This window comes from Hemiscyllium ocellatum, chromosome 5 (assembly GCF_020745735.1).
Source record: "Hemiscyllium ocellatum isolate sHemOce1 chromosome 5, sHemOce1.pat.X.cur, whole genome shotgun sequence".
Lineage (NCBI taxonomy): Eukaryota > Metazoa > Chordata > Chondrichthyes > Orectolobiformes > Hemiscylliidae > Hemiscyllium > Hemiscyllium ocellatum.
The window spans coordinates 45,581,045-45,608,175 of record NC_083405.1 but is presented as its reverse complement, the minus strand read 5'-3'; positions in this window follow the sequence as shown (position 1 = coordinate 45,608,175).

The following is a 27,131-nucleotide window of genomic DNA, read 5'->3' as shown; positions in this document are numbered from 1 at the left end:
TTTATTTTATGCAATAAAACAAGCAGAGTTGCAGAATCTCTTTTGCTCTCTTATTCAGTTGATAGGGATGTATATCGATGTATAAAACATTGCTAACTGGGGAAATAGTTTTGAGGATTTGAGGCCACTAGGGTCTAGTGAACATCCATTGCCTGGAGCAATGACAGTGGCCTTTTACTCCCTTTAAGGGATTGTTTGAAGACATTTTTGGATTTCTCAGTCATGACACACTGCTGTATCAAACTGGAGGCACCGGCATTGTTCAATGGGGCAAGGTAATACATGAGGTTTCTCACCAATTAGGGAAGTCAAACTAAGAGAACCATTAGATTCAAAATCATTCCAGTGTTCCCTCAAGACTGGGAGGTTATAGACTCATAGATGTGACAATCAAGTCTCTCATAGAGCACCCAGACTCATTCATGAATTGGACAAGGTTTCATTCCCTCAATGTTTAAACCATTTGCAACCACTCTTCAGGAATGTACAAAATTCTTGGAAAACTACCATAAGTCATACCTCCTAAGATCAAGTGCTTCAATTGTTCACCCCATTTGAAAGTTTGCATGAATGGATCCTGGGTGACAAGGGATAGTCATTGATGACATGGTTGCTTATGTAAGTGTAGAATCCCAATAATGGGGCAGATCACCCTGACAACACGTGCTTCAGAACTGCAAGGGTTACCAAAGGATATTATTCAAGCAATTGGTCCTCTGAAATAATTGTTCAGAAGCTTGGATCATTCTAGGGATGCTCTCCAATTCAAATCTTCACAAGTCTCCCATGTGCTGCTATACACACAATCAAACATGGCAAAGCTGAACTGGTGGTGGACAACACTATTGAGTGTTCCACTTTCTCCTCCATCAAGATAACATGGAAATTCACTTAGTCCCGGTATGCAGTACCAATGCACATGAGGAGCCAATGGGTATGGTCATTGATGTATTTATGGGAGATCACTCATTGGGATTTATTTTAATTAATGGAGGAAAGAGAGCTTGAGTGCAAAGTAAATTAGAATGCTAAATGCGTTTCTTGTGCAATAAATACAAGCCTTCAAAAAATTAAGAAGTGAAATAGATCACAGGGAAAATGTAAAGCAGATGGTAGGGAATTGATGGCCCAATTTCCCTCAAGCCTGATTCTGACTTTTCATGAGCCTCCATCCACTATTGATCATAAACAACAACTCTACCCTCTTGTAAAGATTTTGCAGCACTGGATACGGCTACATACTAAATTCAGACAGGTCCACTTTTTGATTGTCTTTCATTCAAAAAGTTTACAATCCCACATAAAAATATCAGAAGGTCAGTAGTTAAGTAAATGTAGTGTAAGGTGGTCATTGTAAGGTATTAAGGAATAAGTTCATGCAAAATCATGGAGGCATCTTTGTTTTGCTTTGACCCCTGTGTCTGAATACAAAAAAGGAAAAATTGCTCGTTGTGCAAAAATTACTTGGGTAAGTATTAAGTAACATGTTGAGGTAATGGCCTAGTGTTATTATCGCTGGATTGTTAATTCCAGAGACCCAGATAATGTTTTGGGAACCCAGGTTTGAATCTGGCCAGAGCAGATAATGGACAATTGAATTCAAGAAAAATCTGGAATCAAGAGTCTAATTATGACAATGAAACAATTGTCAGAAAAAACCTATCTGGTTCACTAATGTCCTTTAGGGAAGGAAACTGCTCCCTTACCAGGTCTGGCCTACATTTGACTCCAGACCCACAGCAATGTGATTGACCCTTAAATGCCTTCTGGGTAATTAGAGGTGAACAATAAATGCCAATCTAGCCAGCGGCACTCGCATCCTAAAAATGGATAAAACAAAAGAACTTTAAAAAATATATGAAAAATCATAAATATAAAATTGGTCAAGTGAGGATGTTAGATTAATTTCAGGAAGGATTGAACACTAATAATGCAAAATTCAATGAAAGAAGGAGACAGATTGAAGGCTCAGCTATTTTAGTTAATAGCAGCAAGTAAGGAAAACCTATGGAGATCTGAGATTTATTGATTTGATTCTATTGCTTTCAAATGGAGGCTGCAAACCATACATTCACATCAATTTTCCTAAATGGTGGAACTATTTTCTTCCTGCAAAAAAAACAGAAATTAAAGCTGAAAATAAAACAATATCACATTAAAACGCAGTGATAATACCACTATTTGCCAACACCAAATGTTTCCAAATTAATCTTGTAATCTAAATTTTATTCACGTAAAACGTAGAATTAAAAGCAACTTTTCACATGCCGAAGTAATGGCACCAATCTTACTGGAACAGAATGTTCTGCCTTGCTTTGCCAGCCTGTTCTGCACACAGTAGAAATTAATTATCTTCAATTTACTGGACATGTGGGAGACTCTTTTAGGGGCCTGAATGCTGTGGTCTATGATTAGGTTTGGTTCAGGATCATGCCAAGAAGTTTAGAGTGACCGATGTCAACATTGAGAGCAACCTGCTGCATCATTTTTTAAATTCTTTACTGTGGTACCACACTGGAAAGTAAGCATTGTTTTTTTTATCCCATTTCAATGCATAATCAAAAATACTGAAAAATGAAAGAATATTGTCTTTATATTTTATGTATCCACAGCAGCTGCAATTGCCAATTAACATGATTTTCATGCCACTGCTCACCTCATTAATATGCCACTTCTTATTTTACCAAACATATCGTACTACGTAGCACGACATTGATAATTCCCGACATGGAAATCAGAGTGGGTCTCCCGTGACTTCAGTTCACTGCTGGCTGTGAGGAGTCCCCATGTTGCTCAGCACCAAACAGCATCGCAGGGCACAGTTCATTGACACCAGTTGCATGCACTTCTCCTCCATGGTTATCAGTTTCCAACATTTGCCAAGCCTTCATGGATGCCGTGGCACCTCTCCGATCCAGTTGCTGAAAGCAAGTGTTGATCCACAGTTAGTAGTGCTCTAGGTTTGAATGGAGAACAATATATGATCAACCCTGGGTTGTGTGGGGACCTGGGAAGATGCAAAGCCAACGAGCTCCACAAGAAGGTTAGCAGAAAGGGAGTCAGGATGTTTGAAGCCCCAGTAATACATTTAGGTGGAGGCAGTGAGCCACTAGCTGGAAAGCATTCACTATCATAGAACATAAAACATAGAACATAGAATATAGAACATAGAACATAGAACATAGAACAATACAGCGCAGTACAGGCCCTTCGGCCCTCGATGTTGTGCCGACCGAAGCCTACCTAACCTACACTAGCCCAATCACCTCCATATGCTTATCCAATGCCTGCTTAAATGGCCATAAAGAGGGAGAGTCCACCACTGCTACTGGCAGGGCATTCCATGAACTCACAACCCGCTGAGTAAAGAATCTACCCCTAACATCTGTCCTATACCAACCTCCCCTTAACTTAAAGCTGTGTCCCCTAGTAACAGCTCACTCCATACGCGGAAAAAGGTTCTCACTGTCGACCCTATCTAAACCCCTAATCATCTTGTACACCTCTATCAAATCTCCCCTAAACCTTCTTTTCTCCAATGGGAACAGCCCCAAGTGCCTCAGCCTTTCCTCATATCGCCTTCCATCGTGATGGATATCCAATGTACACACAGGGGAAAAAATCATTATATCCAGTGATGTGAGGTCCTTTTGCAGGGAAACAACCAGTGGGGTCTCTGAACTCTGTCAATCCAAAGGCATTGGCTCCCTGTGTGCTATACACCTCACTGTGCCAAACATCGCTGATCACTTCCTTCCCACTTTTGCACACAGAAATGAGGGAAAGAATCAGGATGTTTGACCATGAGAGGCAATGGTGTCAGTGGAACCCATTGCCCAGTATATACCTCGCTCATCTTCTTTCCTCATGTTGCAGCAGACACAACATGGACATCAGTCCATGGTGTATCTTGTGTGGGAGTGAATTAAAGACTTTGCTGCCACAGTTACATTCAGGGCTACACACACATGCTCAAACAAAGGGAATATGCAAAACCAAATATATTTTTCTAAATATGATATCTCATTTGCGGTCGAGTGTGTGGTGCTGGAAAAGCACAGGAGGTCAGGCAGCATCCAAGGTGCAGGAGAGTCCATGTTTCTGGCATTAGCCCTTCATCATACTTTATAAGCAGTGTGCTCTGACCTGTGATATCAAAACACCCTCAAAAGGTTTAATTTTTTTGTTTCCTTCTGCTGTGTTTCAGTGTTATCCCAGGTTAGCCAACTGGGCTGGAGAGATCCTGCTTGACAGAGGGGAGCCCCAAGGTCCTGGAAGTTTGTTTGAGTGGCCCTGGGTGCATTTGTGTCTGAACGGCTCTGAAATGGCAAAGATCCCCTTGCCAAATGCAAGTCGATCCTCCTGAGTATGAGTCTCCAAAGATCAGAGGAGGGAAGACAGGGTGAAGAGGAGGGCCTGACCACCTCCAGAATGTCCTGAAAGGGGATGCTTGAAGGGCCTGTGTCTGGGGCTTCCTTCAACTGCATATCTACTGGCACTGCCCTGTATCTTTTGTGAGGAAAAGGCACTTGCAGTGCATGCCAAGTTTCCCATCTCTCTATCTGGCCATGCCAGTCAGTTCTGAGGACCAAAGACTGGGCTGCAGCTGTGTGTTGAAAAGTGTGGCATTGTAAAAATACAACAGGTCAGGCAGCATCCAAGGAGCAGGAGAATTGATGTTTGGGGCATAAGCCCTTCATCAGAAATGTACACAAAGGGCTTATGCCACACATTCCTGATGAGGGGCTTATGCCCAAAATGTCTATTCTCTCCTGCACAATGGATGCTGCCTGACCTGCTGTACTTTTCTAGCGTCACACATTTTGACTCTGATCTCCAGCATCTGCAGTCCTCACTTTCTCCTGCAGTTACTTGTGCCTTTCCAGTAGACCTGAGGGTTATGGTTCTCCATGGGCACTGCCAGCCTGCTCTTGGAAGCAGACAGATGATTGTATGCTTAGGGTAATTATGTCCCCATAGTGTATCCGCACTCCTGCAGCATCTGAGCAATGAGGACCATTGTCGCGCACATACCTGCCTACTGCTCCTCATCCTCCTTGTAAATGTGGACAAAGTCCCAATTGCCAACACCACAGGATCCTCTCCAGTCTAGGCCAAATGCCCAGTCTCTAAGGATCCTCCAAATGCCAATGGCCTGGGGCAGTTTCTTCCTGGGTCAGCTATGCAGCTGATACAGAGAGGTGCTCACCAGGTTGAGGTCCCAAACCTTCTAATAGTAATGCTCCCACCAAGGTGTCGATACCTGAACTGGTGGATGGTGATCACTGCAGTCTTGCCAATCCTTCCTAAGAGGTCTCAGAAGCCTTGGCTCTTTTGAACTCCAAAGTTAAGGAGTTGCCTTCTGGCAGATCAGGCCATTTTTCCATTCAAGTCATGGAAATCCTCACCAACAATAGCAAGATACAAGACAGTTAAAAGTGTCTCAGCCAGTGGTTAGATATGGCTTACATTGAATGACACTGACAGCAGGAAAGTTGCAGTTGAGTGAAGAATAGTACTGTCTCAATTTGCAGAACGTGGATGTCTTGGCATCTATATAGGAATGATCCCAGACTTCTCCTGCACAAACGTAGATTATTGCCTCATAGGGGATGGGATGTTTGATCTCCATGGAGATGGCACTGACCCAGATAGCAACCTTGGACCAGGCTGCCAGGGTTTGTCAGTCTCTGTGAAGATGGCACCCCTCCTCTGCACCACCACTTCCACCAGGATATCCAGCTGCCAATCAGAGAATCTTCTTTGACATCTTCACACTCTGTCTGTCTCTGAGCAAGACAGATTCAGAATGTCAGTGCTCACCCTGGTGCACAGCAGCTGTTTAAATATAACATGGGCACCAATGATGCGTAGTTTCAGCAATATCTGATTTGTTCCAAGAAATGTTGCAAGATGGTGTAAACGATGGGAATCCCTCCCAAACAGTATTGTGGGTCTACCTACAGCATATGGATTGCTGCAGTTCAATGAACTGAAATCTGCAATCCATTCTAAAAGATGAAAGACTTAACAGCAAATCTACGTTTGTTCAATATATCGTTTTCATTGTATGACACTGTGTCTTCTGCTATAAATTATGCGTCTTATGATCCTGCCCCACTAGTTACTGATAAACAAGCAGCACTTTGAAAGCTAGTACTTCCAAATAACCTTGTTGGACTATAACCTGGTGTTGTGCGATTTTTAACACAGTTCAAGGGGTCAGTTCACTAACACCTTCTTAAGGGTAACTAACGATGGGAAATAAATGCTGGCCAGTCAATGACACACACCTCCCACAAGTGGATTTTTCAAAAAATTGGAAAAGCACAGCATATAAGCAAGGTGATTTGTTAATGAGGCGGGTTTGTTAAGATGAGGTGAGGAATACCACAGGAAGCCTTATGGAAAAAAAACCTCCAAAAATATCCAACACAACCATTATTTTTGCAAAATGTAAGATTTAACCCCTTGTGTTTTGCAATATTCTACATGACTATATTGATGCCTTGGAATTAATGTAAATTAAAATTTACATGGATGCTATGTGAATTGGATGTTCTTACAACTAAAAGACAAAACAAAATGGCTGTTGATAGATTAATATACTCGGAATAAAATTAGTGAATGAGAAAAACAATCTATGTGGAAAGAAGATTTTCATTTTGAGTTGTACACGCCAAAAAAAATACAAGAAGGGGGTCAAAAGTGTATTAGTTGTGCACAGCTACAAATGACTATGTTTGGAATTTTAAAGAGTACATTGAAAATCTTGCTAAGGCAACAAGCCAACAGACATGTTTTAGTGATAACAGACAACAGATTGGCAGACATGCTTTGGACCTGGTGGAGCCACAGTTCAAGAAAGAATTTCTTACATATTTATGGACAGTTTCTATGTACACCAAGGACTATTAGGATTGCCAGCAATTTGCAGGATGAAAATTGATACAATGATTACCATGGTACCATACAAAGAAACCTCAGTAGAATACATGCTGGAAGTTAAGTTCTGGAACAAACCAGATCATTAATGCAACATTTAGTTCAGTCTTCAGAGATGGGGTTCAATTTTTGTTTTCATAAATATGTCTGTCATTTTTGTTGCATTGACCTAGTTTAGTATTGCCCTCTTAGTAACTTTGTATGGAAAATTCACAATTGTTATGTTGTCATAAATCTCACCAAAGTAGCTGGCTCAATTTCCTGGCCAGAAAAAATAATCAAATAAAAATATATTCATCTGATGTTTTATGTTGGCATTTGGGCTTCACACGAAGCTGCTCCCACAACTCTTTATCTAATCTTCTCAACATGTCCTTGTACGTCTTTCTCTCGTCCATATGCAGAACCAGTTTCCTCGTAATTGCAGCTTTGCTGTTTGCCTTAATTGCTCTTTGTAGTAGACAGTTCCACATTCTGATCACTCTCTGGGTAAAGAGGTTTTTCTAAATTCTGTGTTTGATTTATTGGCTTAGTGAACAGGCAGAACTGAAACATTGCAACACAAAATACCGGTAAATGTGTCACCAAAGTATCAGACTTAATTTTCTATCCAGGATCAGCATCTCGTTAAAAGGATTATCAACATGCTGAACCAATTTTCATCTAATTTGCAATAACCATGGCAAATTTAAATGTAACTTGCCCATACAAGAATTGAAAAGAGTGCCTGCACATCAGATATGTTTAAAAAACAAAGTACCACAGCAGTTGGGAAACTGAAACAGAACCAGAGTGTTCTGGAAACACTAGGTCAGTTAGCACTTGTGAAAGGACAGTCGAGGTTCTGGCTTGGGTCTGGGTCTTCATCAGAACTGCAAGATAATATGTGGGCAGTTTATTGAGGGTGTTTTAATGCTGACAAACAAGTGGGTTTAGATGATGTGGACGCTTTGTTGAAGCCAGATTTCAATTGAGCTAATTTCAATGGGAAGGGGCTGGAATTGTGTAGGCAATTGAGCGGACTGCAGGAGATCAGATGGCAATTGAAAAGTTATAATGGTGCTAGCAGCCTCATATCGATCTGCAGTTTGAAATTTAATTCTGGCCACCTGGATTTCCCAGCCCTCAGGAAGGCCACCAGACAAAGGTGGACAAATATGTCAGGTTCCAGGAGGTAAGTGCCTTTCCATATATCTGCTAGATTCAACATATCTGCCTTAGCAGTCTGCCACAATTGGATACTATAATCTTTCTATTCAGTGCACTCCCACCCTCCCATGGAATACATGGCCTTGAGCCTCCCTCTAGTGTCTCTGTTCCTCTGGTTTCCAGACTTTACAACATCAGCCCATATTCATTGATTCCCTTCTTCCTCTGCCACCACCATTCGTCTTCAATCCTGGAGGTTTCTGCACTGTCATCCTACCCTATACTGGCCTCCTCCTTTTCTTGTGCTCATATTTAGATCCTGAGGATCTATGGATCTCTATCTTACCCCAATATTACTGGCTCATGATTTGATCCTTCTCTCACTCTGATCTGCTGCCCATCAGCTGAAGTCCTATCAGCTGGCAACCTGCCAGCCCTCGGTCTGGCTGCCAAGGCTGGGAAATTGAGAATAATTGGTTAGTTGAATCTTGCTGTTAAACTCAGCAAGAGGGCACACAGGCAACCAATTCTTCATGGTTTTCTTATCACAATCCAGCCTATGTCATGAAGCCTCCCACACCGCATCCTTATCGACAGACAAAAATCCAGAGCATAGCACCAGATATAGTGTAAGTATATCTCCCCTTTTGGATTTATGAGTGTTTAACAGGGTTTTTTTTCTTTTTGGCCTTCTTCCCAAGCAGAATGATTTTCCCTTGTACCTACTTTATCAAAACCCTACATACCTTAATAGACATCTATTAGAGTCACCTTCGCTTTTATAGAAAACATGTTGAACCTTTCAGAACGAAAATTTCCACTCAGTTTAAGAGTTATATTTTGAACTTAATTTGTACCTTCTCCAGTTTCTCTAAATATTATTTTCATAATATGGGGATGAGAACCGCGTGTAGCACTCGGTGTTCTAGAACGAAGGTTTAATACAAATTTAAAAAAACATTTTTGACGTTTAATATTATCTTTTTACAGTGCTTTGCTTTTTCTTTGTCCTATGAGAAGGATATTGTGAAACTTGAAAGAGTTCAGAAAAGATTCACAAGGATATTGCCAGGGTTAGAAGATTTGAGATATAGGGAGATGCTGAATAGGCTGGGGCTGTATTCCCTGGAGTGTCGGAGGCTGAGAGGTGACCTCATACAGGTTTATAAAATCATGAGGAGCATGGATAGTGTAAATGTACAAGGTCTTTTCCCTGGGGTCAGGGTAGTCCATAACTAGAGGGCATAGAGAGTGAGAGGGGAAAGACTTAAAAGGCACCTAGGGGGCAACTTTTTCACGCAGAGGGTGGTGCATGTATGGAATGAGCTGCCAGAGGAAGTGGTGGAAGCTGGTACAATTGCAACATTTAAAAGACATCTGAATGGGTATATGAATAGGAAGGGTTTACAGGGAGCTGGGACAAGTGCTGGCAAATGGGACTAGATTAACTTAGGATAACTGGTCAGCATGCATGAATTGGACCAAATGGTCTGTTTCCGTGCTTTACATCTTTTTGGCTCCAAGCACTATAACAACTTCTGATGATGTTTCTACTTGCAGTTTCATTCTTCTCAAAGCAGAATAGCAGATTAGTTTTGCTTTTCATGAAATACCTTTGAAATTTTAGCAAATTCCCGAATATAAAAAAGCCTGTCATACCAAGGCTAAGTGATACATTCCCAAAGTGCAAGACATAACAAATTTGGTCTTCGTGATTATTTCACATTTTGAAATGCTGTATGTGTTGACCTTAGTCTAAATTTTATGGTCAGCAGCAAAATAACATCATTTAGAACCAACCAAGGAAATAGCCACCCACGAAAATCTATCAATTTCTATGGTGAGCATTTTTCTTTTCCTGATGTTGTTTTATACCTGCAGCCAAGTCAAGAAGTCCCCAGGTGCCTAACAATAGTCACCAGAGAGCCAGGTTGATTCCAGCCTCGGGTAACTGTTTGCGTGGAGTTTGTACATTCTCTCCGTGTCTGCGTTGGTTTCCTCCTGGTGCTCTAGTTTCTTCCCACAGTCCAAAGATGTGCAAGTTAGGTGAATAGGCCATGTTAAATTGCCCATCGTTTTCAGGGGTATGTAAGTTAGGTGCATTAATCAGGGGAAATGTTTTGTAATAGGGTGGGTAGGGGAAATGGGTTTAGGTGGGTTACTCTTAGGAGGGTTGGTGTGGACTTGTTGGGCCAAAGGGCCTGTTTCCATGCTGTAAGTAATCTAAAAATATCTGTGGTGGAATCATGTGAGAAGCGAATCTCACCATTAGAGGAAACTCACTGCTGGTTCTTTTGTACCTCCCAAGTGGTGAGGTAAGAGGCAGAGGCAAGTTGCCCATTACAGGGTTTTAACACCAAAATTCACCTGTTTTTAAGCTATTGCTGCTAAGTTCTGCATCATTTGAGACATCTGTGTTAGATTTGCAAACATCAGTGGCAAGGTGCAAATTGCTTTCAATCAGCACATTCAATCTGCAATGCAAATTGATGAAGAAATGAATAAGAAATTTTAAAGTAGTTGGAGTTTGCAAACACATGCTTCATGTATTTGCCCATTCAAAGTCCTAACATCCAATAGGCATGGATCTGACACTGTCATCCAACAAACTAACATTGACTCTGCACACCCTTGGTGTTAAAATTAGAGTGGTGCTTGAAAAGCACATTCCTCATTCCTGATGAAATGCTTTTGCCTGAAACATCGATGTTCCTGCTCCTCGGATGCTGCCTGACCTGCTGTGCTTTTCCAGCACCACTCTAATCTTGACTCTAATGGCTAGGCAACACAGCTCATGGTGGAAAGCATCAGCATTCCACTCTACCTGGTCACCAGTAGACCCCCCTGTCCAGAGCATCTAAAGTTCCCTTCAATCTTGTACTACCCCACAGTCCCGTTCTACCCATTTCCCATCCATTCCCCCATATGAATACCTGCCATATTGTGCATCACCACCACCTTCCTGACCTCTGAACCACGACAGTACACCTGAATGTTGCCCACTTTGGGCGTCTGTGCTATCCCTGTGGAAGCTACAGTGGTGATTGGCAACACAATGGCATCCCCCGTCCGTTAGCCTAACATGCCTTCTGATGCAATTCTGCTGATGTCCCTTAAACAGTGATATCCCCATATACCTATTGCCCTGATGGGTTGGATGGATCATGCTCTGAGATGCTGCATCATGCAGATCAATGTGGAAGCTCTTCCCTGGCACTGCCAGGTTGAAGTCACCAGATACTTGATCTGACTTCTATGATGGGAATTCACACTATCCATTTTGCTCAGCAGATTTGGGTAAGACAAGAAGCTGACTTTAATGTGCTGAGATGTGTAGGCAGTCAGATTGTTAACATTTGTTAAAACCCTGTAACGGGCAACTTGCCACTGCCTAACAAGAATCTTACCTCACTGCTTGAGAGATACAAAAGAACCAGCAGTGGGTTTCTTCTAATGGTGAGATTCGCTTCTTACATGATTTCACCACTTTTTTTTAGATTACTTACATCGTGGAAACAGGCCCTTCAGCTCAACAAGTCCATTCCCACCCTCCGAAGAGCAACCCACCCATATCCATTCCACTACATTTACACCTTCACCTAACACTACGGACAATTTAGCATGGCCAATTCACCTAACCTGCACGTTTTGTTCCTGCACTTTATTTCCTTCTTTGCTGCCTCTAAATTCTAAAAGGTGATTGGCTGATTACCTTGAGACTTTTTTTTGAATCTTTGAATGCGTACATTGTGGAAACAGGCCATTTGGGAAGAGGGTCATAACTTAGCAGGTATTCCATTTTTAATGTAAAGAGTTGTTCACTCAGCCAGTGTGCCATCTTCACCAGGTTGGTGCAGATGGTTTGACTACAGCCATGGTGGAGCAGATGATAGGGATGTTGAAGGTGCTTGGTTTGGTTTGGGGACTCCTCCAGTATAGACTAGACAGGGCAGAATCACCTTGGTACATTGTGACCTGTACATTTAAAGCAGGCAACACGGTGATGTGATAGATGTTGAGGAACTGGGAGATGTAAGCAGTCTTCTGAGGAGGAGGATGAAGACATTGGAGAGGAAACTGTCATTGTCCAGGACAGAGCTCAGCTGTATTAGGCACTAAAAGACAGACCGGTGTGACACCTGGCAGTTGAAAGCTGGGTGCAGCAGGCAATCACGAACTGTAAAATAGTAAAATAGTCATGAAAACATTTGGTTTGCATTGTGGGAGCATACTCTGCCTCCCATTTGATTTGATTTTGTTTGCTTTTGCTGGCTGTAAGTAAAAGCTCATCTTTGGAATTTCCAATTGTTGGAATGTACATGATATTTCATTACTGGACAATGCCAAAGGACTCGTACACCAGAGGACATTGGGGGCAGAGTCATGGTGAGTTAAAGAGGGTGTTTAGACAAATGTAGATAAAGTAAATGGTATGCCCCAATGGTTAAACAGTGACTAGGTTGGGAAATGGTTTGTATGTGTGAGGGATTGTTCGCCAGGCTAAACGTGAGGCATGAGCAGCATGGTTTTATGCCAAAAAACTAGCAGATGTGTGCTAATAGGTGAGTTGGCCTGGGAATGGTTTGTGGTAACACGGGATTAGAATCAAACGAGAGAGATGCCATAGGGAGAAGGCAAGTGATTGATGAGATGGGTTTCGTAAAATTTCATAAGAAATCTTGCCAGGCCTCATGGCAAGAAACTATCCAAAAAAACTTAATGAGATTGGCACTTAGCTAAAAAAAATAAGATGCAGCATGCAAATTCTTTGGGTAAATGCTTTAACTGCGAAAATCGGTGTAAAAGTGGAAGCTCTCACTAGTTCATTGGTCAAAGTCAGAAGTCACCCCCCACCAGATTACAGTCCAACACATTTATTTGAAATGACAAGCTTTCGGAGCTCTGCTCCTTTGTCAGGCAAAGTCAGTTCATTGGTCAACATGGTCAAGATTGTCAAATGGCCCCCTTTTGTGCTGTACTATCAGTTCTTCTATAACACGATGGTTGTGTTCTTGTGCAGCTCTGCATTATAGAAAAATCACTCTTTAGAAACAGTGCTTAACAGCCAACACACATTTTAAAAGTTCACATTGAGATTCAGTGTCCCCAATTTGTCAATCATGTTACAGTGAATTCGCAGTGAAGAAGCGTGTGTTAAGACAGAACGTTCTGTATCGTTTTTACAGTTTGATGATTCCTATTATGTTCTAAAGTTTTTCAGATGCAGAGATTTCAATATCTCTCCTTATGGAAAGGCAGGGAAGCAATGAATTAATTTCTGGATTGCCACCTTATATATTTGCAGGTATTTTGTTACCAAAGTAAGACAGTCAATTAGTTAAAGACACAACTAACCACCTATAATCATCACAACAAACTGGATGAATCTGACTTGCTTTCTAAATTCACACTCAATGATTATGTTTGCAAGTATGAACTATCATGTTCAAAATATCAATATATGAAACAGACTCATGTATATGACGTATAATAAGAAACATATGTGGTCAGATAGCAGAAGTTAATATTTGCTCAGGTTGTTAGCAGGAAATCACCTCCTGTCATGAATAATTGCAGCTCTTGCTTCTCTAATCTGCTGAGACTGCTGCCATAGTCTTAGCAGACCATGGGGGCTGCTCTCTCATTAGAGAGAAGCAACTGGTGGTGATTTAACCTGAGGGCCACCAGACCTCAGGCAAGGGAAGAGGTTGAGAAGGGGAGTCTTTCACAGTAACCTCAAACCAGGAATGGGAATTGAGCCCATGCTATTGGCATCACACTGCTCTATAAACCAACAATCCAGCCAACTGAGCTAAACCAATTACCACTGAGAATGTAGGACAGGCTGTAATTTTCAGATTAATTATCTTCCCACTAAAATAGTCTAAATCAGGAAGTGACATTTATATTTAGTAGTTTGCAATATAAAATTAGAAAATGTCTTTTAGGGCAATAGACCCCAAGTATTTACAATTGATAAAAAAATTATCCAAGTTTTCATTTCTTAAAGTTCTGCTACTTGTAGTAGAACGAGGTATTGGAAATACTTTCACAGATTCAGCTAAAGTCATTATTATCTATTTCTCCATGTACAGGGACATAGGAAGGAACGTATATTCTATGTAGCTTGCCAAAGGTATTTATTGTGAGATCACTTTTCTGAATATTTCTGCTCAGTCTGAAAGCATGATCCCAAGCTTTCAGTTGCTTGCCATTTTAATTTGCAACCTAGTATGCACGCTTACATTTCCGTCCTCAATCGGCCACAGCATTCTCAACTTAATATTGAGTGATAACACCTCTTCTTTCAATTAGATTAGGGACTTTCTAGTTTTTTGGGTTCAACATTGAATTCAACAGTTGCAGAGCATGAACTCTGTACTCCTCAATAAAGTAACCTTCACTCCTATTTGTAGTTAGCTGACTTAATAAATGTTAGGCAGGGACATCTATCTATTAACACCATGATTTCTACTTGGCCTTGTCCTCATGGATGTTTTATTCTCCTTTGTGGTAGGGCTTCCCAACAAAAAGGAGTCTGCACCAGGGAAGATCAGAAGGCTATCTCAGCACCAATGTTTATTAAATTCATCAAATTCATCACAGCAGCACAGAATTATCAACTTTAAGCAATCTAATAAGGGGAATAATTAGGGAACATGTTATCATGCATTGAACAAACATGCAGAGCTGATCCAAATTGACATGTCAGCAAACTGAATCAAAAATAATAGAGAATTAGAAACAGGTAAGCGTTTACTATGCAGCCCATTTATTTGTACATTATAGGCTTGCAAGTTGTTAAACTGATCAATCATCAGTTCTCTATACAATATTTTTGAGAATCTTCACATAGAGAAGCAAATCTCATGCATCCTATTCAATCCCTATATTGTAAAGTGAAAGCACATGGAGAACCTGCAGAGTACTTCGAATTGTGTGTTGTTTAAAGGAAAACTTTTCAAATATATTTGTGTGGCTGGGCTAGTAGATACAATTGAACATTCAAAAACTTCAAGGTGGTAAAAACAATGACTGCAGATGCTGGAAGCCAGATTCTGTATTAGTGGTGCTGGAAGAGCACCGCAGTTCAGACAGCATCCAAGGAGCAGTTCAGTTGATGCAGTGTGAATGGTGTCTTACATCCTTAAAATGTCAGGGTCTTTTAGGTCAGTTGTTCAATATATGATTGTGGTCTGACTTGGATAACCACAGAAACAATTTAAGTTGTTCTTCACATCTCACTTTTGGAGAAAATATGGCCATATCTTTACAGGCCTGTGCTCAAGCAGTCAACGATTGTCAAGATTTCCCAATGAAGGTTGCAATTTGGAGCTTCATCTGTCAGGTCAGTTACCAGGTAGCATAGTTGATAGTGAAACTAGCCAAGTCAAAGTTTGCCAACAGACACCTATGTGCCAATATTCAGACTTGGAGGCCCATTTTGCAGAAACTTCTTACTCTTAGCGTTACAGTGCTTACATTGACTTGAGATCATAATCTTGAGATCCACCACTTTCATGGGAGGCAGGAGTTGGAAAACAAAGTTCATTGTTTTGTTGGAAAACAAACTGCAGACGCCGAAGTCATTTGATCAATAATGAGAAGCAAATATTAGGAGGCCATCCTACTGTTTTTTTCTTCCACTGTCTTACTTCCCTCAGCCACAATGCCATTCAAATCTGGGACAGTCAGTAACAGATCGGGAGGAATGTTCTTGCTGAGCAATATGGTTCCATTTGAGGTTGGCAGCTGATGCAAGGAAGACCACTATGGCTGGAAGTCAGAAGCAGTAGGTATCTTGTAAAACATAAATCTATGGTACATAGTGAAAATAAAATATTGCACAAATGGTTAATCTAAAAGGTGGGAACTTAGCTGTTCCAAAAACGATAGGACACATTCTTAACAGAAGTGCTTTTCAGGAGCTGACTGATGTCTGTTTTAAACAGATTCAGAGCAAGTGGAACAGAGCTGCAGAAGGAATTCATTGTGTGGTACATTAGTGTATATTTAGATTAAGCTAAAGCATTTAATAAGAATCTTAGCTTGTAGAACCTCAAACACTCCGAAAATATTTTAGGATTGCTAAATGCACTACTTAGACCTACTGCAATGATTTCACAGTGCTCTGCCTTTGAAGATTGAATTCCTTCCCCAGACACCATTGGTATAATTTTATGTACAAAGCAATTTTGGTGGCAGGTGGTATTTAATCGAGTGGAAGAGTGATGGTTGGGAGTCTGCTGCCCTACCGTCTTCATTCTAATTAAATCCACCTTCGAGCTGCTCTGTATTTAAGAAGCAATGGGCGGGTTGTTGAGAGAGTAGATTGTGGAGGCAGGGAAGGGGTTAATTGTTCGAAGGCACGAGGCACTCAATGCCTAATCAATGGCCTGGCATTAGAAAACTGTAATCACTGCTGAGAGTCAAATAACTATTGCCCTGCTGCAGATATCTCCTTCTTTCACTCTCCTACACTTTCCACTTTGCAACCACCACCCCTTTCAGTTCTTGGAGGATCGTCAGCTGAGTGAGACATCTATCCCCTTCTTTCTCTACAGGGCTATATTTGGGAGTTGACTCTATATTAAAAACTGCATTCAATTCTCAGCTGTGTGTAGATTTCTGATGTGGCTTTAGGAATCAAACACACAGATGAATTCTGAGTTCCAATTACACGCATGAGTTGCATTTCTCTTGCAAAATGATTGTTAAATGTAAATGGCCTAATTGGCCAGATGGTGAGTTTAATGTCTAATTAAAGACAGCAATTTCCTTCAGGAGTAAAGAGCTGTCTGACATGTGCCACTGCAAAAGGGCAGGTGGCAGCCATTTGGGGGCTGATTTGTTCAGAAAGTCAAAGAGGTGGATCAGGCTGAGCAGTAGCCTTGCACAATAACATAAAGACCAGAACCTACACCATGCTAGTTGACTCTATAAACATATCGCAAAACCACCTTGAGTGAAATGTAATTGGGCTCTTTGGTGAACCTGATAGTTGTACACTGACGTGCATAAGTCTGCTTGGGTTCACTCAAAAAAAGCTTTGAAAATGGTCCACTGGACCATTGCCATAACTATGGATAGTAGCCCTTTCATTTAACTACTTGTCTGCCTCATGTTTATTTTGGTATCTCTCAAATATCTTGTTCTTGGGAGCTTGCTCTATTACATTCCAAGTCTCTGCATTAATTCTTCCTTGGTCATAAATGAAAAAAATTACTGACTTCAGATGTCAGATAATCAAAGCAATCCACATTACCTTTGATACAACTAGCTTTGCAGATGGCAGCTTTCCATGATATATAACATGCACATCATCACTGTAATGACTTCTTGATATAATGTGATGACAAACAGCTTTTTAATAATATCTTAGTTGAGTTTGAAGCTCACAAACTATTCACTAAAATCAATTTGATCACAGCTGACCTCAATTCATGGCCCTTCCATGGTAAATGGGATCCAACAGAGTCAACCAATTTGGATGTGGAGACCAATACATCATAACTTTGGCACTTGTTAGTAGAGAAATGAGATACAAAAAAACTTGTGTTTAACCAAGCATTTTGTCACCCTCCTAATATCTCTCTTTTGTCTGATCTTCCATTTCCCGTATAATCATTATAACAGGGTTCCGTATAATTTTGACAGATGAGGACTGGAAACTATACCATGCAAATTAATGAATATTCATCAATTATTTTCAAAGACACAATTCAGCAGGACTTCATTAAAAGCCTTTTACATTAGCTCCCAGTTCCATGTGATCTGACATCACAGATGATGCACTCTAGCTAGTAACATAACAGCTTTTAACCCCTTAAATGACAGATTCTGGATTGTGATTCTGTGAAATGCCTTAAAGTTTCTGCATAAATGTGTTATGTACTGCACTGAGTAAAGTTGCATTATCTCTTTTCAGATTAAACGAATGTTGAAGAGCAGATGAGTTGACATAAACCCTTAATAAAGCCTTGTTGTTTATGCAGCTTACATGTTCTTCCTCACTATGCAAGAGAACTGAATTGTGTGATATTGAATCATTTGAGATGACTGGCATCTTAGCATAGGATAAAATAAATTAATTAAATTTAACATACTGACAAAGCACGATCACAACGTATTTCCTTTAACTAAACGCACATAGTATAACAATGATTGTATGTGATTAAGCAATCTTTTTGGTATATCAGAAATTTGACAACAATAGATTATTTTGATAAAATATTCAACGATTACAAAAACATTTAGAACATTTCGTTTGAAGGTATTGTCTAAGTTTGAAACTGTACAGATCTTTGACTGACTTGATCAGACCTTATGATAGTGACTTGTGGGAGAGTTCTCAAACTGTCCATTTTCTCCTGAAGACTTTTTCTGGGAAGGTTATCCCCAGTGACAGTGTTGTCTCTTTGCCTGTGAAATGTGTGCAGGTAAGTGTGGGTGATGCTGATTGATTACCTTGTGCATAGATAGTAGAGAGGCCCCTGAGTGAGAGTGATTCTTTTGCAGTCCGGCAACATTTGTTGTCACCTCATACGAATATGGTACCCTGCACACTTTGAGCATGTCTGCTCAGATCCACATCTGTTCTTGCAAGGGGTGGACTCTCACCTTCCAGCCAAAGTATAGTGGTGGTAATTCTGCACCTTCATGGATGTCAGCTGTAATTTTCCTCTCACCTTTTCTTTGATATAACTGGTCTATGATGGAAGTGGACTTGGTGAGTTTGATAGTCCCACTGATCGACCAATCAGAATTTCAGCAGGTGATGGAAATCCAGAGTCTAATGGTGCTGTGCAATGATGCAACAATACAACTTCGGTGTCTTATTCAGTCTCTGAACCCTTTTTGATGAGCAATTTGACACTTCTGGCCATGCATTCAACATTCTGATTTGAACAAGGATACCAGGGTGAAGTTTGATGTGGTTGATGGACCATCATTCATGCATATTCTGGAATGGTTTACCCATGTGCATTTTTGGTTACTACTTCCATGGGTATCAAAGAGACTAACCATAGCACCAAAAGTACAGGCCATTGCCGCAATCTTTGTGCCCTAAAGCTTCTGAATGAGTGGATGATTGGAGTGAGAGCCAGTTATAGCCAAGGTGTTCACTGCACACATCAAATAAATCTGTTGCTACCTTGATTCACAGAGATGTCAGTATGTCAGGTGATACTCCGAAAGCTGCTGCTTCCAAATAAACCTGTTGGACTGTAACCTGGTATTGTGTGATTTTTAACTTTGTCTACCCCGGTCCAACATGGCTCCTCCACATCTGAGCAGGTTGCAGCTGAATATAAAAGATAAATGATCCATCCTTTGCAGAAACAACGCAAACAGATCAGTACTCCACAGCACATAACAGATCAAACTCAGGCACAAATTCCTTCAAAATGCTGTCTTCCTTGCAAAGAATTTAATCTTCTCTCCTTCTAGGTTGTAGTCTGATTCCTACTGAGAACCAAGCCAAGTTCCATGAGAGTGCTCTTCACCACAAATGGCAGAAACTCCTTAGCTTGGTGTGGAGGAGTAAATCTACCCAGTCCAGCTTCAACTAATGGAAATAACTGCAGCAAAATATTCATGGTTTCTGCATCTGAACTTTGGCTTTTTTTATTCATTTACAGGATGTAGGGATGGCTGGTGAGGCCAACATTTATTGCTAATGCTAACTCTGATGTTCAGACCTATGTAAGGCAGGAATAATGGTTAAACATGGATATTAAAAGGAGGCTTCTTCTTACTGCTATTACATTTGCTAACTGACCTTTGCAAGCAAACTAAGACAGTTTCTGCTTTTCATTCTTGAGAAGATGATAATGAGTTGACTTCTGAAACCACTGTGGTCTATGTGGTGTCATGGGCATGCTGAGACATATCAGATGATAAGTGGACTTGACAGGGTGGACATTGAAACTTGCTTCCTTTTGTGGAATTATCAGATATAACGAAGAAGCATCGTTTACATATGACAGTCTTCAATGTAAGATGGAGCTGAGTAAAAATGCCTTCTTTCAATGGGTTGTGAATCTTACAATTCCCTCACCAGAGAGCAGAGGACTCAGAGTCATTGAAAAGTTTTAAGTCAGTTTTCTATTGATTCTTGCCAAGAAGGAAGACAACAAGTTTTCAAGTGGACAGAAATGTAGAGCTAAGGCCTCATTATTTCATTGAATGCAGCCTTAAGAAGAAAAAAATGGCCTACTCCTGTTCCTAACTCTGACGTTCAGACCTATGTAAGGCAGAAATAATGGTTAAACAGGGATATTTAAAGGAGGCTTCTTCTTACCGCAATTACATTTGCTGACTAACTTTTGCAAGCAAACAAAGACAGCTTCTGCTTTTCAGACTGGAGGCCTGTGACCAACGGTGTGCCACAAGGATTGGTGCTGGATCCACTGCTTTTTGTCATTTATATAAATGATTTGGATGCGAACATGGGTATACGATTAGAAAGTTTGCAGATTACACCAAAATTGGAGGTGTACTGGACAGCGAAGAAGGTTACCTCAGAATACAATGGGATCTTGACCATACGGGCCAATGGGCTGAGGAGTGGTAGATGGAGTCTAATATAGATAAATGTGAGATGCTGCATTTTGGAAAGGCAAACTAGGACATGACTTAGACATTTAATGGTGAGTTCCTAGGGAGTGTTGCTGAGCAAAGAGACTTTGGAGTGCACATTCATAATTTCTTGAAGCTGGAGTTGCAGGTAGACAGGATAGTGAAGAAGGTGTTTTAACTGCTTTCCTTTATTGGTTAGTGCAATGAGTATAAGAGTTGGGAGGTCATGTTGCGGCTGTACAGGACATTGGTTCAGCTACTATTGGAATGCTGTGTGCAATTCAGGTCTCTCTGTAAACTTGAAATGGTCCAGAAAAGATTTGCAAGGATGTTGGCAGCCTTGGAAGGTTTGAGCAATTAGGAGGGACTGAATTGGCTGGGGCTATTTTCCCTGGAGCGTTGGAGGCTGAGAGGTGATCTCAAACGTTTATAATATCATGAGGGGTATAGATAGGGTAAATAGACAAGGTGATTTCCCTGTGGTGGAGGAGTCTAAAACTAGAGGACATAGGTTTAAGGAGAGAGGGAAAAGATTTAAAAGAGATCTAAGCGGCAACATTTTCATGCAGAGTTTGGTGCATTTATGAAGTGAGCTGCCAGAGGAAGTAATGGAGGCTGGTACAGTTATAATATTTAACAGGCATCTGGATGGGTGTACGAATATGAAGGGTTTAGAATGATATGGGTCAAATGCTGGTAAATGGGACTAGAGTAATTTAGGATTTCTGGCTGGCATGGCTGAGTTGTACTGTAGGGTCTGTTTCCACGCTGTATATCTCTATGACATTATGTAATGCCACATCACATATGCCTTCACATGATGGTATAACTATTTACAAAATCATGCATTTAAATGACTATACCAATAAATATTAGCATACTATCACAAACGTATTATGTCCCTATCTGTTACAAAAGCATTGTCTGAGGGACAAATATTTGCCAAAACATGATGGACAACTTCCCTGTTCTTTGAAATTGTGCCAAATCCACCTTTGACATGATTTAAATTCTAAATTAAAGGCTAACAGATCTTAAAGTGTTGCACTTCCTGAGTACTGTGTTCAATTCTCTGGATTGGGACTTGAATCTGCAACTTTATGGTGCTTATTAACTTTCGGCTGACACCCTACAAAATTAATTGAGCAAAAAGAAATTCCATCATACAACTGAAATTTGACACTCTGTTTGCCTTTTAGCAGCTTTAATTTAAAGACAATACCTAATAAAGCTCCATATCTTATTTATTATAAGAAATGAATAGTGATGTTTGATCTTCACCCAAGCATATCATAGGAAACTGATGCAGAATTTGGTGTGTCATTTCCTATGTTCTCCATATCAGTTCCTACACTTGTCCATATGTGGACTGGAAATGCACAGCATTTCTGGCAGAAACCTTTATAGGATATGTTGTCTCTGTGCATCGGTTTTCAATACGTGCACCTAGCAAACTAAAGTGCACAACAAGAATGTAAAGCTGTAAAAATGTATCAAAAAGTTCCTATGCTATCTGTTATAGTTTACAAAACCCTGGACTGAAATTGCTGACTACGTTGTACAATCAAAGGGCTGCTTTTGAAGTACACCCATTACTACATTCAGTATGTAAATATAACAGTTAACACATAAGTTCCCACAAACAACAAACAAATGAAAAGTTACATAATCTCTTTTTTTAGTGGTATCGTTTAAAGCAGGGAATTGTCCAGGACACTGGAATGTCCTCTGGCATTTTTTCAAACCATGCAATTAGATCTTTTATCCAATTCTTGTAATTGGGGCAGTATAATTTTTTTTGTCATAGCAACATCTTTAGACACTGGTCTGAAACTGGATGTTTAATTTCTTGCTGGAGAACTTCAGAAGATAGTATTAGTAATAACATTAGCAAATTTGCTGATGATACTAAGCTGGGTGGCAGGGTGAAATGTGTGGAGGATGTTAGGAGATTACAGGGTGACCTGGACAAGTTAGGTGAGTGGTCAGATGCATGACAGATGCAGATTAATGTGGATAAATGTATGGTTATCCACTTTGGTGGCAAGAACAGGAAGGCAGGTTACTACCTAAATGGAATCAATTTAGGTAAAGGGGCAGTACAAAGAGATCTGGGTGTTCTTGTACACCTGTCAATGATGGTAAGCATGCAGGTGCAGCACGTAGTGAAGAAGGCTAATAGCATGCTGGCCTTCATAACATGAGGGATTGAGTAGAGAAGCAAAGAGGTTCTTCTGCAGCTGTACAGGGCCCTGGTGAGATCACACCTGGAGTATTGTGTGCAGTTCTGGTTTCCAAATTTGAGGAAAGACATTCTGGCTATTGAGGGAGTGCAGCATAGGTTCACAAAATCAATTCCTGGATTGGCGGGACTACCTTACGTTGAAAAACTGGAGCAACTGGGTTTGTATACCCTTGAGTTTAGAAGACTGAGAGGGGATCTGATTGAGACATATAAGATTATTAAAGGATTGGACACTCTGGAGGCAGGAAACATGTTTCTGCTGATGGATGAGTGTCGGACACAGCTTAAAAATACGGGGTAGACCATTTAGGACAGAGATGAGGAAAAACTTCTGGCTGCATGGAATGCTCTGCCCCAGAGGGCAGTGGAGGCCCAGTCTCTGGATTCATTTAAGAAAGAGTTGGATAGAGCTCTCAAGGATAGTGGAATCAAGGGTTATGGAGATAAGGCAGGATCAGGATACTGATTAAGGATGATCAGCCATGATCATATTGAATGGCGGTGCAGGCTTGAAGGGCAGAATGGCCTACTCTTGCACCTATTGTCTATTGTCTATTGTAGTCTAACAAGAATACTCTCACTAGTAAGTCAGAAAATTAAGACTCACTCTAGAAAGTTGGGCATAGAATATTGACTAAAATTTCAGTACAGTACTGAAGGGAGTAGTTTAGGCCCATTTGCTATTTTAATTTGCTTAAAAAGCTTAGCAAGTAGGGCAGCATGGTGGCTCAGTAGTTAGCACCACTGCCTTCACAGTGCCAGGGACTCAGGTTCCACTCCAGCCTTGGGTCATTATCAGTATGGAGCTTGCACATTCTCCCTGTGTCTGGATGGGTTTCCACTGGGTTCTCCAGTTTTCTCCTACATTCCAAAGATGTGCAGGTTTGGCCATGGGATAAATGACGGTTAATGTGGATAGCATGGGAGACTGGATCTGGGTGGAAGGGTCTTTGAAGGGTCAATGTAGACTTGATGAACCGAATGGTCTCTTTCTGCACTGTAGGGATTCCTTATAAAATAACGTATAGGACTACATGAGGTAAAACAGAGGATTTTACGTGAGATTTATTTATCAACCAACATCACACACATACCTTGAGGGTATGTAACAGGGTGAGGGATCACCACACATGATGAACCTAAATTGGTTGTTGTATTAGCTGAGAAGCTTAATACTGAACACCCAACGTAGCTCTAGCTTATCCTTATGTATAATATTGCTGGGAGGAGCTAGTCAGTTCTAAGTAGGTGCTCGTCTGATATTTTTACCTCTACAGTTAACATCCATGTAACTTAGGTTACCCTGGTGTCACTTCAGAAATGATCATATCTTCTCTTGGTATAACATAGTGACTATTATCACTTAATAATGTACTGAACAACTCTTGTCACTCAAGACTGAACCTCTTATTCCAAGACATCATGTGGTCATCGAGCATTACTGGTTAGTTCTGACAAGAAAGATTGATAGCAGCAGAACTAACCAGAGAAGACCCTTTGAGAACTGAATGCCAGCTGTGGGCATCATTTACATCATGATGCCAATGCGAACTGTTTGCAACTTGAAGAAATCATCAGCAGTGCAAGCACCCACAGCCATCCAAATAGAATAGAAAAAAAAATCTATTAAAACCATGAGTGCCTCTTTAAAAATTCAGCAGCTTTAAGAAAATGAAGCAAGGACCCAATCAACAGCTAAACAAGAACTCCGTCAGTCTGAAATGGAAGAGCTGCAGCAGCAACCATTGTTTCTTTAAGAGCTCCAATTAGTCAAAATCATAGGGGAAGAAATACTATTTAAAAGCTCAGGAAAACAGGAGTCCCACAAATGTCAGAGGGAGAAAATCAATGCCATGATCTGGGAAAAAAAAATCAGAGTCTTGAAGCACATTCAGCCCTTAATAAGAAGGATCCACAAATGTCATATAATACAGCAGTTGTGGCCTGCAATGATGAAAAAAATGCCGAATATTTTGTCATAAAAGTTGTTGTGAGCTACAGAAACGTTCATGAAAATAAGGCTCATTCTTAGGAAAATAATTCAATCTGTCAACAGAATTTCAAACCTTAGGCAGATGAATATTTAATTTAAAAATAATCATTTTAAAACTTGCACATAATCGAAAATACTTAAATGCACAAAAACTCTGCTACATCGTATTGGCCTTATTCCAGTTTAGAACTTTAACTTTTAGATCATGTCTTTCCTTTTCCATAGCTATTTTACAACTAATAGAATTATGATCACTTGCCTACCCCAAAGACACGTCAGTCACTTGCCCTGATTTCTTGTGTCCCAACAGATGGTCAAATTTTGCTCCATCTCTGGTAGGTACATCCACATATTAAATAAGAAATTTTATTGTACACACTTAACAAATTCCTCTCCATCCAAGCCTTTAACATCCAAGCTGTTCCAAACATAGACTGCAGTCCCAGTCTATGTGTGGAAAGTTAAAATCTCCTACCATTACAACTCTCTTATTCCTACAGATATCTGAGATTGCCTTGCATATTTGCCTCCCAATTTCTTGCTGAGAGTTGAGTGCTCTCATAGTAGTGGTTACCTCCAATTACTTAGTTGCAATTGAAACTACAATTTAATTGTTTATGAACTCAGGAACATAGGAAGAGGAGGCCTCCCTCAGACCTCCCCCTCACTGAGGATGGATGATCAGTCCCCGTCCGCCCACACATCAATGAATTTAATACACGCCGTGACGTTGAACACTTCTTCTGCCGCCTCCGCCTCCGAGCTTACTTCAACAATCAGGACTCCCGCCCACCTTGCGAGGACCCCTTCACTCACCTCCAACACACTCCATCCACCTGGACACCCCATGCTGGCCTATTACCTGCCCTCGATCTGTTCATTTTCAACTGCCGCCAGGACATTAACCGCCTCAACCTGTCTACCCCCCTCCCCCACTCCAACCTCACACCCTCACAACGTGCAGCCCCCCATTCCCTCTGCTCCAATCCCAACCACATCATCAAGCCAACGGATAAAAGGGGTGCACTGGTAGTTTGGCGCACTGACCTCTACACTGCTGAAATCATTCGCCAACTTGAAGACACCTCTTCCTATCGCCCCCTGACCATGACCCCACCCCCCCATGACCAAATCATCATTTCTCAGACCATACAGAACCTCATCATCTCAGGGGATCTCCCACCCACAGCTTCCAACCTCGTAGTCCAGGAACCCCCGCACTGCCCAGTTCTACCTCCTTCCCAAGACCCATTGTCTCAGCCTGTCTGCCCCACTGAACTCATCTCCACCTACCTCGATACTGTCTTATCCCTACTAGTCCAGGAACCCCCGACATATGCTCGAGACACCACCCACGCCTTCCACCTCTTCTAAGACTTCTGTTTCCCCAGCCCCCAATGCCTCATCTTCACCATGGACATTCAATCCCTCTACACCTCCATCCACCATGACCAGGGCCTCCAAGCCCTCAGTTTCTTCCTCTCCCGACGCCCCTAACAGTACCCTTCCACTAACACTCTCATTCGTTTGGCTGAACTGGTCCTCACCCTTAACAATTTCTTCTTCAAATCCTCCCACTTCCTCCACACTGTGTGGGCCCCAGCTATGCCTGTCTCTTTGATGGCTACATAGAACAGTCCATCTTCCGTAGTTACACTGGCACCACTCCCCACCTCTTCCTCCACTACATCGATGACTGCATCGGCACCACCTCGTACTCCCTCGAGGAGGTTGAACAGTTCATCAACTTCACCAACTCATTCCACCCCAACCCTAAATTCACTTGGGCCATCTCTGACACCTCCCTCCCCATCCTGGACCTATCCATCTCCATTAATGACGACCAACTTGACACTGACATTTTTTACAAACCCACCGACTCGGACAGCTACATGGATTACACTTCTTCTCACGCTACCTCCTGCAAACATGCTATCCTCTATTGCCAATTCCTCCGCCTCCAGTGTATCTGCTCCCAGGAGGACCAATCCACCACAGAACACACCAGATGGCCTCCTTCTTTAGAGACTTCAATTTCCCTTCTCAACTGGTTGAAGATGCCCTCCAACGCATCTCGTCCACATCCCGCACCTCCACCCTCAAACCCCACCCTTCCAACCATAACAAGGACAGAACCCCCCTGGTCCTCACCTCCCACCCTATCAACCTTCGCATAAACTGCATCATCCACCGATATTTCCGCCACCTCCAACCCGA